Here is a 14,125-nt window from a genome sequence, read left to right on the forward strand (position 1 = left end):
ACAAATAGAAAATACAAAAACATTAAACATTAATGTTCAAAAAAAATGTCCAACATGTATAAAATAAATAAATAAATAAATAGGAAAATTGAAAAAATAAAAAAAAATAAAACAATGATTTTTGCTTAACAAAAAATTAAGCATTAATGTTCAAAAAAAATGCCCAACATGTAAAATATAAAAAAATAGTCTAACGGACTATTTTTCTAATACCACTAATCCCCCTTCCAAGGCCCAACCTAATACTAAGGTTGGGCCTACCTTCATCTCAATCTCAAATCCCAACTCTAACTCCCTGGACAAATAGGGCCTAAGGGTAATTCTTTGATTTCTCTGTTGTCATTTTTTTTTTAATATATTTCAAATGCACTATTTTCTTGTCTCTTCGTCCAAATTTTCAACATACAAACATATGTATATTATATTATATAACTCCCACGCGCTTATCATGTAAGACAATATATGTTATTTAAACAATGGGGTAACATAAGGGGGACATTAATACTTGTGCAAAGACTAGTTACCCAAAAAGCAACTTAAGAGGGAGGTGAGTTAGGTTTCTACAAATTAAAATTAATAATACCCCAATAAAATTAACTACTAGTACAACAAATTATTAACAAGCACAATGATAAACTTAGCAGTAAATGATCAAGCAAAATAACAATGAAGTATAACTAACATACAAGGTGAATCAATGATTAGTACATAAATATTATATAGATATAGCAGTAGTAGGAAAGTAAAGAGATTAGGGAAGATGAGACAAACAGATTTATAGTGGTTCGGCTTTAACCAAGCCTACATCCACACCTCAAGCTTCACTTGAAATTTTTCACTATCTTCTAGCTTCACAGGGTGCTAGCAACATTTTCACAGATGAAGCAATCTTCCACAGATTTTACACAAACTTTCTAAGTCAAGAACACTGAGTGTACTACACTCTTACAAGGTTGAAAAGAATGTGTTTTTGCTTTCACAGAAAGCTACAATAATTATCTCTCAAAGATAGATATAAAAATGAATCTCTGATTTTTCTGCAAACCTCACACAAGAAAGATGAGCTTAATGCTATAAGGCTCAGTGTATAATTTATGAGAGATGATGTAAACAAAAATTGAAGAAAACACTTCTTAGAGAATTTTTGAGAGAATAGATGTGAGTGATTATAGATCAAAGAATATTTTCTGGTTTTTTTTTTTTTTTTTGTAACTTGTTTACATTAGAGGATTTAGTATATATAATGAAACTTATAGCCGTTTACAGCCGTTACACTCCATCATTACTAATTTGAATATCTTCCACTCCATCATTACAAACTTGAATATCTTTCACTTGAACCTTTTGAACCTTTGGACCCGCTGCTGTGCTGAGCTGTTTGAACTTTTGTTTTGGGCTGTTTGAACTCCTGATTTAATCAAATATTAAATACATTCTAATAACATTTAGGATAAAGGTTTAGGTGAGAAATAATGGGACAAAATAAATTTTGATTCTATTTTTCTCTTCCAAATAAATCATCAAAATAAATTTTGATTCTATTTTTCTTTTTCATATAAATTAAAATATAATTAAATAAATCATCAAAATAAATTTTGGATTCTATTTTTCTCTTTCAAATAAATTAAAATATAATTAAATAAATTATCAAAATAAATAAGTCTAACATAAAGTAGGATTTGACTAAAAATACAAGAGGATTGTCTGCCACGATTTTATGTCTAGGGATCAAAGTGGGATTTGACTATAAGTACAGGGAGTTGACTGTCATTATTTCATGTAAGGGCTAAAGGGAGATTCGGTGCAAAATGTAGGGGTGCAAAGTATAATTACCTATAAATAAATTGGTCAAGTAACTCTTCAATTTGTATTGGTTGACTTAATTTTAACATGGTTCACACTAGTTTGATTATCCCATAAAATTTTAGAAATTTCAAAATAACTCTTACACTTTAAAGTCAACTTAAATTTTCCCTACCATATTAATTAATTATTTTTCTAAACCACAATATGGCACAGTAACTCGAGTAATATCTTCTAATATAGTCTTTCCAATAAAAAAATAAAAAATAAAAGTAAAGAATAAATGGCATAGAGAGTAAGAGATACACGTGAGAAAGGGTGAATTACAACACCCCTAAGGTTTGCTTAAAATACAGATTATACAGAATTAATTAAAAAATAAAATTCATAATTTCTCTTATATACAATAATAAAATTATCTAAATTATTAATTGAAACATATTTCTAACATCGTTAAAAACTGTTAATTGATTTGATGATTTATTAATAAAATGAGTGATTTGTTATGAAATTAGAAACATCAGGGGGTGAAATGTAATTTTCAAAACCACATGAGGCGATTTGTATTTTAATCAAATCTCAGGAGGCATATTTTTAATTTACCCCCCGAGAAAAGAAAAAAAAAAGAAAAAAAAGATAGTATTATTATGTCATCTAACAAATTTTAATATGACAAATTATAATTATAAAAAAATTATAGATAGAATATAATTATGCAAATTTATTTCCTTTTAATTTTACTAATTGAATATAGAAAAATTAGTGAAATATCCCTTTTCAACTTTAGGTAATATGAGAGATTCAATATGTTTTTTTCTTATTAGTTAAGATCTCTTAATAATATTATTAGAGAAATTTCAACTCTTCACATAGAAAATCTTTGTAACGAGCTGAAATTTCTCTCTATGAATTTTTTTTCTCTCTAAAACATGCATAATATGGGTTTTACGCTAGTATAAATAAATAAAAAATTTATATAAATTCTCTTTGTTTACAAAATGATACAGTTGTATTGGGGTTTATTATCCTAAAACAAAACGTCCATTAAATAATATTTGGGCCTCATTTGGGAATGTCCACAAAATTTAATTTTTGGACTAAAAAGTCAAGAAATTTGTCTATCATCAATTAAAAAAAAATTAAATGTTACATAAACTTTGTCCCTAAAAAAAAGAAAATTCAATGCAACTTCCGAACATATTAATTTTTTAACTTCTTCAAAAAATTAAAAAAAAAAAAATTAGAAGTCATTAAAAAATACAATTTTAAATGAGTCCTTAATTATAAAAATGCCATTACCACTACCACATCGATCATTTTATTGAATATTTCTATAAGAATAATATTTTCCTTAGGCCACTACAACATTGTTGATTTATAAATCTTCGCCATGATAACAATAATAAAAAGTATAATTTGAAATTTACAAAAAAAAAAAAAAAACTAATACTTTATTTGAATTGGAAGATTAAGAAAAGAAATAATTGTAATTCTTCACTTTTTTATTTGGATGAATAATGATCACAAAAGGATATACATATGTTTTACTTCATTTGCTTGGTAATTAAAAAGGGTGATTTAAGTAATATAATTTTTTTGTAAAGAGCAATTTTAATTTCACACCAAATCTCCCAATTTTGAAGAAAAACAAAACTTGATTTGAGGGATTTGTTTTTCTTACAATTTCCCTTCTTTTCTCACCTCATTAATTATTCAAACAAGCAATAAGAAATATCATTCTCTTCATTTCTTTTATTTTCTTGTCTCACCAAATTCTTCAATCCAAACAAACGTAAGCTCATGTCTGTGTTGTAGGAGACCCCAACAAATCATGAAGAGTTTTAACCAGGGGTGGACAAACGTCGGACTAACACTACATAATAAGAGATTTTGTATCTATCTAAGTCCAGTCTGGCCCTAACATCGAGCCTCTACATCTATTCAAATTCAGTCCAAAAAATAATTATAAATCTCAAATCCACTCATCGAACTATACGTATAAAAAAAATTAAATCATTTCATAATTAAATTAAATCACATATTATATTTCTTAAATAAATATTGACATTATTATAAATTGAAAGATTTTATGTATAAATTAAAGGATTTCTTAAACAAATTCAATCACACATCACCACAAATGTGAGTCTCAATAAATCAGCAAAAATAAAGTCTAAATTTAAAAAAGATATATATTTTTTAATGTATTATAAATAAATAAATAATTAATTAATTTAATAACTAGTCAGACCGAGTTGGGTTGAAAGTATAAATCCCAAGCACAATTCATTAATATTTCGGACTAAAAATATTGGCCCAACCTGATCCTATGAGCTAAAATAACCTTTCCAAACCCTTAAAAAATAGGCCTGAACCGAACGGATCAACGGACCGATATCCATTCATAGTTTTAACTATGATAGCTCTAACTCGTGACCTTTTGAAAAGATACGCAAGTTTTATCCATTGAGATAACCAAGACCGAGCCTATTTGGTTGAGTCACACAGACATTCCTGATGTGGATGAATCGAACCTAACCTAGCCAAGACTTGACCCAACTGACCCAACTCGCCATATTATCTAGAAGATGAAAAATTTGCATCATTGGATGGGCTTCCTAATGATCATTAATTTGCTACAATCTTAGACTTTGGGCTTCAAATTTTAGTTAGGAACTTTGAAAGCCTTTAACTTCCTTGGTGAGATGTGAGAACAATTTTTTTGTGCATGCTTGCCAGAAAATGAGCTTCACGCATCTTATGCAAGTTGAAATGGGTTCAACTGGAACTGCCATGGGTCATGGCATCAATTAAGTTGGTAAATGCAGAACTGCTCCACTGACAATCGCTAAAGCTTTGTTGGGCTCTTGAATTTGTAAGATTCGGGGTGTCTGTTATGCCCTCAGCACAGGCACTGCTATGCTGTCCTAAGGGCCCATTTTGAGACTCGTTTTGATAATTTGGACCATTCACATTTTAGAATACATCGAGTAAAACATACTTGTAAAAAATCAAGTTGATCAAATATCGTTAACCCTTTCATCCTCTGACATTTGTATCTACAAAAATAAATGACATTGTGATTTAAAGGATCCAAATGAATAAATGTGAGCGGATGAAAGGGTTAACAATATCCAATTAACTTGATTTTTTGTAAGTATGTTTTACTTGATGTACTCTAAAATGTGAACGGTTCGGATCATCAAAACGGATCCCGAAATAAGCTTATAGGGCAACACAGCAGGCATCCCCGATCCGAATTTGTAAAGAAATTTGTGGAGAAAAGTAAAAATGGAATGATATGTGAAAGGAAAAAAAATAGTTTCAATTTGGGTAAATTACACTTTGCACTAAATCTGTGACGATCCCACCACGTAAAATATTTTATGTTTAATTAATCAAGGTGATTTAGATTTTAATTAATTATTATTCTGATTTAATTGGGGAATTGATGAACAATATTGGGGTTGATTCGTATATAATTTTATAAAAGAGTTATTTTAGAATTAGAGATTAAAAGCTTAAGTGGCTCAGGATGGTAAAATTAACAAATTGAAATATTTTAATTTTGAGTATCAAATCATATGGGAGTTTAATTAAATATTCGATTCAATTTAGTAAAATTGAGATTTTATTAATTGGGTTCAAATTGGAGTTGATCAAGTTATGAAGATTTGGAATTGAGATTATTATGAATTCAAGTCATTTATGAGGTGTTCAATTGAATATGTAATTTATTGGCGGAGATTTTAAGTTTGATCAGAAATTGAAGGCCTAAATGATTTGAGAAATCAAAATTGATGATGACAATAAGTTTAATTTAATATTTAGAGCCTTCTGAGAGTTTGATTAAAAATCTAATTTAGAATGGTAAAGATTAAATATAATTAATTGGACCTTAAATGAAGTCAATTCGACTAATCAAATTACGCGAGATTTGTGATTAGTTATGATTAATTAAATTACGATTAATTAAGATTAATTAAAATTAAGAAGTGATTAATTAAGTTAATGGATAATCAGTGACTAATTTAACTATACTCAACTAATTAACATTGTTGGTGTATATTAAAAGAGAAAAGGTAGGGATCATGAAATTTTTTTCATGAAAATGATCATAAAAGATTTGTGACCTTTGGATTACCTTGATTAGTGTCTTGTGTTTTGTTTTAAGTATAATCCAAGGATTATAAATCTTTCATGATCATTTTCATGAAAATTTTTTCATGATATTGCTCATATTAAAAGGTGTTCTAAAAAAAGTGAGAAAATTATTAAACCTTCAAGTTTTATATGTGTACATGAGGAGAGAGAGTAGGCAACTCTATTTATTATTTGTTGAGAGCATTATTGTGCTTCATATTTGTTTTGGCAGCCGCGAGAGGGAGAGAGAAAACCGTGAGTGAGAGAGAGAGAGAGAGAGAGAGAGTTCAATTCTTTAGAACTTGCTAGAAATTTTGAAGAAAAACCACGGAAGGAAGCTAGGAAAAGTGAAGAAGTTGTCAAGAATATACCAAATTGAAGATTAAAGGTAAAGATTTTAAGCTTGAATTTTGTAGAATCCTTGTATTACACTTGAATTAAAGATGAGTTTGGATTCAATTTCATATAATTTGGAAGAAATTAGAAAACAAAGATGAAGAAATTAAGGTAGGTTCATGGTTATGGAAATTAATTATTTTGGGTTTGATGATATAGTCTTGCATAAAATTAAGCCTTATTGTTACATGCATGGGCAAATTCTACAAGTTTAATACTCTAATTAAACATGCATCATAGGGTTTCAAGGTTTTGAGATTTTAATTCATGTTTAAAAGGTTTATGGATTTGAATTTGGGTTTGATATGAAGAATATTAATAATAATCCAAATTAGAGCTATTCTAATTAAAATTATTTAGTTTTGATCTTAATTTCATATATGCAAAGTTTCATAACTCCAATTTCATGATTTAAAGGAAAATAGAAAAGGGTTAAGAATCAATTTCATATAATTTCAAAGAATTAGTAAAAGGGTGAAGGAATTGAATTAAATTCAAATTGTAGAAATTAAATTAGAATTGAGCATTTTTGTGGGTTTGATTTTTGTTGTCTTGCATAAATTAGAATTTTAATTGCACATGCATCATGAAATTTAAGAAGATTCGAAGAATTGAATTCATATTCTGAAGAGAAAAAGGAAAAGTTTTGTAAACACAAGTTTTTGGAAATTTGGAGTTTAATCTTGAAAGAGTTGGATGTAAATGGTTAGAAATTAATCATGTTTTCTTAATTGTTAAAAGAGATTATATGGTTTTAACAAAGTTGTGCAAGACCCCAAGTATTGAATTGGAATCTGGAAGCTCAACTTTTTAACTTTGAAAACCCAGAATTTTTACATATCGCTTGAGCGACCAAATGGTGGCTCAAGCGAACATTATGAGCTCCCAGTATTTTTACAGAGCTTTGCAGACTGCTTGAGCGACTAAAGGTGCACTCGAGCGAAGACCGTGTTTTCAGCAATTTTTTACTAACTCTTTTAAGTGCCTACTTACATCCTCATTACATTCTAAGTATTCTTAGGCACTAATTGGACTCACATAGTCATGGAAGAAGCTAGAAATACATAAAGAGAGTTGAATTAAAATGAAATGAATATTGAATGGTGCTTCTATTGTGTTTTTGTTATGTGATTTGTATAGGTGGACGTCTGAGGCCTTACATCGACTTAACCCACTGTGAATAGTAACTTTATAAGGATATATTCAAATTATATTTATTTTCGAGATGATAACTGTTTTCAAAATTGTTATGTGATTGATTGAATGGTTTATTGAAAAGTTATTTTGCAATGATGAATGAAGTTCACTTTCGAAATGTATTCGTGGCATCCTTTAGTAAGGCCTTTGTCTGGGGGAAACAATACCACGGCCATTGATTATAGGCCCTTGCCTGGATTGATTGAAACACAGAGATCTCTAGTGTTAGACCTATCATGGTCCATTGGATTATTGATTAACCTATTGTGGTCCATTGGATTGACCCATCTTGGTCCATTGTATGACCCTTGTGGTCCATTGTTATTAAAATATTGTTACTCTATTGGATGTACCACGTAAATTATCATTGAATGAGTATTGCTATTGGGATAACATGGATCATTGAGAATTGCATTGAAATCGAACAATGGTTTTTATTATTGCAAGGGATTGATATGATGGCTAATCGAATTGATTTGCCTATTGAAATGGATTGTTTCGGAAAATGAAATATATGTTTTGATAGGGGATTTGATATGGAAAATGTTTTTGTTATAAATTTGATATAATATGGCAAATGCCTTACTTTGAAAATGATTTAAGATTCGTTTCGAAATTGTAAGACAGGCTTTTTGTATTACCGTCGAACTTCATTCATTTAACCTCTTTATTCTGTTATTACTCACTGGGTTTTGGCTCACTATTTATATGTATATGTAGGTGAGCAAACTAAGCAACAAGGATAGAGAAAGTCTCGAAGTCTACCTATGTCAGCCTTTGAAGAGCTTCCGGAATGAAGCAAGTTAGGCTCGAGTAAAGCCAAGAAAATCAGCCCCTTAGCTTTGTCAAAGTTTGGTATTTTGCTGAGTCTTAAATGTAAATGTGTGTGAGATGTATAAGATTTGTACACGTATATAAATTATTATTGTATCATGTAGGGACAAGCTTAATGGACATTATTATTTTTGTTTTGCTTCCGCTTTAGGCCCCGATATTATTTAAATATTTTGTCATTTTGTCTTTGAGGCCGAAGGTAATCTAGGATTACTGGTCGGTCATGACTCTAAACCTATAGGGGTGGGTTTGGGTTGTGAACAAATCTCATTTTGGTCCCTACACATAAAATCATGGCAGTCAATCCCTTGCACTTCTAGTCAAATCTCACTTTGGTCCTTGTATATGAAATTGTGACAATCAACCTTCTATACTTTTGGTAAAATCTCACTTTGATTCCTATACAAGTATCAATGTCCCATTTATGTTACTCAATTGTTTAAATTTTTAACAAAATCTAGTCATTGACAAGAATGTGACTACGACATGAAGATAAGAAAGGAAAATTATCAACAATTTTCACCAATATACACTTTATTCCCAAATTTACATCAAAATACTACTATATTAGGCTAAAACAAAATGTAGATTGTGAACAATTAAGAAGATGAATTAGGGTTTTGCATAAATTGGAATTACAAAACTCTAATTTTTTACGGTAACACAGTTTTTTGTCTATTCATCTTTTTTTTTTCACTTTAATTTCTTTGTCGCATTTTTTTTTCCATTTCAAAAGCTTTACTTTCTTTTCTTTTCGTCTCAATTTTTACCATAAGAACTGAAAAATCTAGATTTAGTGCGAAAAATCCTTTTGAAAAATCTAGATGCATTTCGTTTAATGTGATTATCGATTTAGGCAATCCAATTAAAAATTTTATGACCATGATCAATATAGAAAAGAGAGAGTATGAGAAAAATAAATCCACGACACAAGATATTTTTATGTGAAAAAATCACAATTGGAATCCACCAACTTGTGATAAAAAACCACGGACCCTTGGCCGAAGGCATAATCCACTATGCAAGAAAGGTAGTAAAAGAGATATCTTACAAAGGCCAATCCAAGCACACGAGTCCAGTCACCGGCACATGACTTTGCTTAATCTACAAGTACCTCCACAATATTCACTGGATATCCGCCATGGTTGTCAAATCACCACGATGTCAACGATTTCGGAATACACCGAAATCTACAATCTTGGAATCCACCAAGAAGGTTTACTGTTTGAAGATGTGAAGAACTTATTACAGCTTGACGATTGGCTTTGAAGTTCTTAGTTGCTAATGAATCATCAAGCAAATGAGAGCATTACAAGTAATCCTCACTACAAAGTTCATTCTTAACAAAAAATAATCTCTCAAAAATAAATCACCTTCATAAAACTAATCTCTCTCAAGGTTGGAAGTATTTAGGAGAGAAAAAATAGAACACTTAGAATATATAAATGTGAGAGATACTCAACAAAACAACCAAGGGGGCCTTTAAATAGACTTGTGCAGGACAAGTTCACGGGATGATCGCAGGCGCAGTCCTATGGTTGCGGGATCGAGGTGCCTTCGCGTGTTGCAGAGCAAACTTCTAGGAGTTGGGACTTTTGGACATAAATTGGTCGCGGGTGCGAAGAGGTTGGTCCTGGGTGCAATTTGTTGTGGTCGTGAGCGAGGGCTTGGGGTCGCGGGCGCAATGTCTTGATTTCCAAATTGCAGGCGCGAACTTATGGATCGTGGGAGCGACCTGGGCATGCTCCAACAGCTTTTGCAGACTTCTGTTTCAGATTTTAAGACATGTTTTCTTGCATGTTTTTGATAGATCATATCCCCGATAGATAGCTTTCTTTTGGGCTAGAAAATGTCAACAACATCCCATGCTTGTCCACCAAATCTTTGTCAACAAGATTATACTTTTGACAAAAAAAATCAAAGATAAAACTTTAACACATTTCAAGTCAAAGATGACAAACACCATGTGAACCTCTATCTCTTCATCTATGATTTGCCACCAAAAAACTGAGGCAAACAGCCTATCTTTAGCATCTCAATGTTGCCATTTTCAACTCTGAAAATTCAACATCATTATCTCCAAATCTTGATAGTCTTGATCCTCCAATTTTTTCTTGTTCTTTTTGTCATGACTCGAACCTGCTCCGGTAGGTTAAGGTCATAACCGGCCAGTAAGCATAAGATTACCTACGGCCTAAGACAGACCAAACATACATTATAAATAGTAAATGGGCCAAACGGAAGCAGTCTTAAAAATTTTGTCCATTGAGCTGTGCTTATATGTATGCTGAAACATTTCCCACATATGTAAAAAAATAACTCACACCATAAACCAAAACAAACATCTTGTTCATCCAAGATCATACAAACATATGGCCGGCCGAACAAAAGGTCCATATTCATAGGTGATCCAATGGATCCATCAAAATAGCAAAAGGGCGTAAAACAAAATAACAAAAACAAAAGTGAGACGTTCGGGCTGACTTCACAAAAACTTAGACTCCTCTCACAAGCTTCACTAAGGCTAGGGTTGGACATCTCTTTGCTCACCTACATACATATAAATAAGAGTGAGCGAAAGCCCAGGGAATAGTACCCAAAGTAAAGAGGTTACATGAATGAAATTCTCTAGTAGGTAACATCTTTGTCAAACACATCAAATGGCCTTAGGCCCATTCATATTCTCAGTAAGTATAACAAATGGCCTCAGGCCCAATTTATTCATATCAAACGGCCTCGGGCCCAACTCATTCATATCAGAAGACCTCGGGCCCAATTCATTCATATCAGACGGCCTCAGGCCCAATTCATGCTTATCAGACAGCTTCTGGCCCAATTCATGCTTATACAAAAATTTAGCATATAGAATACTCATTTATAATTTAACAAATCCATGAAACTTATACAGAAGTAGTAGTTGGAAATTAACATACTTCAAATATCTTTACTAAGATATTACTCACAGTGTTCCGTCGATGGATTTGCCCTCGTGCTTGACCCTGCACATTTCATAACACATTAGGTCACAAACAATTCAATCCGTTCTTAGCTTATTTATTTCTCTTAGGCTTCTTTCTTATTCCTTTAGTTCATTTACAATGTTCAATGCATGCCTAAGAGTGCTTAAAAATGAAAGAGAACGAAAAACGGAACATAACACAACTTTTCAAATTTCTAAAACAAGGCTCTCAGCTTGAGTGCAGCTTTGGTCACTCGAGCGGCCTGTAAAATTCTATAAAAGTACTGGTTGCATGCATTTTACGCGCGAGTGAGGAGCCTTGCAAAACAGGGTCAGCTCGAGCGCAAGGTTTGACGCTCGAGCCACTATGTAAATCTTTATAAAACATCTGGTCGCCTTCATTTTCCGCTTGAGCGACAACTCCTTCGCTTGAGCGAAGAGGTCGATTTCTAGGTTTTCCAGCAAGCTATTTGAGCTTCAACACACAACTCCACAAGGTGGAACTTACATGATATGGCCTATATGTCAACCATACAACCTCTAACATGATGTAAATGCCAATTTCACAAGATTTGAAGCCCACACTCCCATGAACTCATCACATGATTCAATTATATTAAATTCACTTTCATAACTTCAAAACTCATGCAACAAATCTTATATCTTTTAGGATTTTTCATGCAAGTGAAGTGTAGCTTTTACTCTCATCTCAAATGGTACAATTGATGCTTAAATTCATGAGACTCAACCAAATTAGGCATGTATGCATGATTTGATGCCACAACTTTCATGTTCCAAGAATCATCTTCCAATTATAAGCATGAATCCTTAGAATTGAGTTTCATACCATGGTAATTCTTACATACATGTATCAAATGACTCTCAAACCAACATGAAGTACATGTTTCATGTCCAAATATGCAAATTCATGGCAATCTCTTACATGCATATGTTTATAGACTTCAAATTCATCATACTCATTTTAAATCTTGCCTTTAATCTCAAATTGTCTTTGAAGTCACTCAATTATGAATTAAAACTCATGAATTTGAGTTTAATTACTCATCTAGAAGCTTAAATCTTCCAAATTTTAGCTAGTTCTTGAGTTAATCTTCTCAATCTTCAAACTTCTTGCTCAACTCTCCAATGTTGCCTTCACTCTTTCTCTAAAATCGTCTCTCTCTCTCACTCTAGAGTGTATTTTTAGCCATGTTATGAAATATGAGCTCAAAAGAATGATCATAAGTGTAAATAGGCCCATATATATGCTTGCCTAATCAACTTTGATTAAGGCTAAGTAATTATGCTTAATTAATCAACTTAATCTAATTATTTTGATTAGAATCAATTTTTAATCAAATTTCATCATAAGCTCTAAAAATCACACTAATCACGATAACACAATCAATTTCAATTTCTGTAGTCTCTACGGTCTTCAATTTTCAAATTACAGTAGTAAGTTGGATAGATTTTTCTACGGTGAACAGATATAGTTTCAAAAACATAATTAATCACATAATTATCATCCAAAATCACATTAAGCACATAATCACAATCATAATCAAGGGTAATTAACATAACATAAAACAGAGTTATCACACTTTTGCTCATGTATGCCACCCATCTTTTGACCATCTAGCCACAAAATCTCAAATTGATTTCATCAACATAGATATTTGAAAAATCAATAATCAATATGAAGTTGAATCAATTATCATAACAATAAGTTTTGTCAAGAGAGGTATTACCAACTCATATCACTAAATTCCTTAGGATAAAAAACCTAACACAAACATATATATATATATATATATATATATATTATATAACTCTCATGTGCTTATCACGTAAGACGAAATATATTGGTGGGAAACATGAATAATTTTTCTCTCATACTCTCATTTCGTAGTCATATTTTTGTCACATGATTGAATTTTGTTAAAGATTTAAAAATAAAATAACAAAAAGGGACATTGACACTTATGTAGAGATCAAAATGAGATTTGAGTAAAAGTGTAGGGGGTTAACTGTTACGATTTTATGTGTAAGGGCCAAAATGAGATTTGGTACAAAATGTAAGGTTGCAAAGTATAATTTATCCTTTCTATTTTATTCGATTTTCTATCCTTTTTCACTCTCAAGTTGACAAAAAGAGATATAAATATGGATCAGTTGACAAACTTGGATAAGATTATGCCAAGTTCTCCAAGTTTGGAACTTGAGATCTATGGATTTTATTGGATGCGTCATAATATCCAGTACTTGAGTAGCACAAGTTTTCCTGTACATTTTTTTTTTTTTCAATTTTCTAATTTGGCCATTCTGTCAACAACTCATTTTATTCTCCCCCCTCAAAAAAAAAAAAAAAAACAAAAAACAAAAAAACAAAAACAATTTTCATTTTTTATTTACCAAATCTATGACACTAGATTTGTCACAGATCATCGTGGAACCCTGGAGAGGCCATGAATTCATTACAACGTTAGAAATCTCGAAATCATGCCTTTATTTATTAAATTCCCTCATTCCTTTTCAAATGTCTAACTAGTAGACAGTGCCTCCCATCTTGAGATTGATTTTGCTTGAAAAAATCCTTAAATTAATGAAATATAATAAATTTGCGAAGCTGGCTAAAACTGACTACGTATTTGGGAAGATTAAAAAATCGAAAGGTTTACTTCACCTCTGATCTTCTAAACTAAGGAAAAGAAGTTTTTTCATTAAAAATTTAGCCAAAACTCTTCCATTGGACATTTGTTTGGTGAAAATGATAGGCTAATTTATTTTGTTTCA

The sequence above is a fragment of the Camellia sinensis genome, chromosome 1 (genome assembly GCF_055761805.1).
Source record: "Camellia sinensis isolate YWXY chromosome 1, ASM5576180v1, whole genome shotgun sequence".
NCBI lineage: Eukaryota > Viridiplantae > Streptophyta > Magnoliopsida > Ericales > Theaceae > Camellia > Camellia sinensis.